Genomic DNA, 1,654 nt, shown 5'->3' with positions numbered 1-1,654 from the left:
TGTGATGCAAGGAACTGAATCCCATGAACTTTAATGGCTGTTACCTGTGGTGTGCCTCTTGTACAATATTAACCCATCAATTTGACTTGACTAGCTACTGCCTCAAACCCTAAAAGATGAGCAGGGTCCAGCTCTGTCCTGCAGTGGTCAGGCATTGCCAATGGTCCCAGCCCATGGCCAGTCTCATGGGCTGGGAACAAAAGGGTCCCAAAGTCAATTCATCTCTGGGTGCATCTGCCACTGGGTGATGTGTTAAAACAACTAATAAATACTGTCATGTGTGGATTAATTGATTTCTTTGATGCCTTTTTCATACCTGATCTTTGTACAGAACTGTGAGAGGAATGCTGCCTTCTCTCTCTTGATCCTGTGTCTTCCTGAGGGTTAGTGATGTGCCCAGCAGCCTGTCCCTCTGTGCTTACCCCTTCTGGAGTCATCAGCTGGTCATGCTGCCTGAGTGCCTTTGCTCACTACCAGGGAGCTAGAAGTGAGAGAGAGATGATAAAAAAAATCAGGCTATTGTTTTACCATCTGAAATGAGCATGTCACTGTGCTTCATAAAGCCAAGATGTTCCTCAGAGCCTGAGTCCAAGGGTCCGAGCCTCTGGGTGGGTGTTGGCTCCTACCTGGTGCATGAGTTTTGGCCTCTCAAAGGCAGTGGACTGGAAAGTTGCTACATGGCAGTGGGCTGCACTTTCGATGCTGGGAGGTGGCAACAGCCCTGTCCAGCCTTCCCTGACAAGGGCTCCTGCTCTGGACTTGGCAGCATGTTGGGTAGTGGTGTAACAGCACCTTCCTCAGCTGTGGGAAAGACAGGAGCAGTCAGTTGAAGGGTTGGGGAATAGGAATAAACTGGCTTTCGCATTTAGGCCTCTTTAGAGAGGGGATGGTGAACAAATGGGAGTAATGGGGTGGCCTCTCTCCTGCACAGTGCTGTTTGGGGCACTTTATGTAACAGCTGTGGTCCTGGTGAAGCAACTGCCAGCTCTCCTAACTTCTACAGCTGCCCAAGGCATGCTCCCTCAGCTGTGTCTGGCATCTGTGCCAACACAAAGAATGACAGAATCATCAAGGTTGGAAGAGACCTTTAAGAACATCAATTCCAACCATCCATCCAGCACTACCCTGTAACCCCTAAACCACTAAACCATATCATCCAGCACCAGATCCTGATGCCTCTTAAACACCCATGAGGTGGTGCACATTCCTGGGCAACCTATTCCAATGCCTGACCACCCTAACAGTGAAAACCCTTCTACTATCTAATCTGAGTCTCCCCTGTCCCAGCTCTAGGCCATTTTCTCTTGTCCTCTCTGTAGGCAGAGCAGAAGAGACCAGTCCCCAGTCTTCACTGTACCCTCCCTTCAGGTAGTTGTAGAGAGCGATGAGGTCCCCTTGGAGCTGGGAGTAGACGGAGCTCCAGGGGAGAGCCGGCGAAGCCGGGCGGGGGAGTGGGCGGGAGCGAGGGGGGCGGTTTTACCCCGGGGGTTCTCTCGGTGTCACGGCGCTGAGGCGGTTCCCCGAAGGCTGTGTCGGTGTCACGGTGGTGGGGGAGTTTCCCCGGAGGCAATGTCGGTGTCACGGCGCTGAGGCGGCTCCCCGGAGGCTGTGTCGGTGTCACGGCGCTGAGGGGGTTTCCGGGGCCCCTCTCGGT

The sequence above is a fragment of the Geospiza fortis genome, unplaced genomic scaffold (assembly GCF_000277835.1).
Source record: "Geospiza fortis unplaced genomic scaffold, GeoFor_1.0 scaffold130, whole genome shotgun sequence".
NCBI lineage: Eukaryota > Metazoa > Chordata > Aves > Passeriformes > Thraupidae > Geospiza > Geospiza fortis.
Note: the sequence above shows the minus strand (reverse complement) of the source record.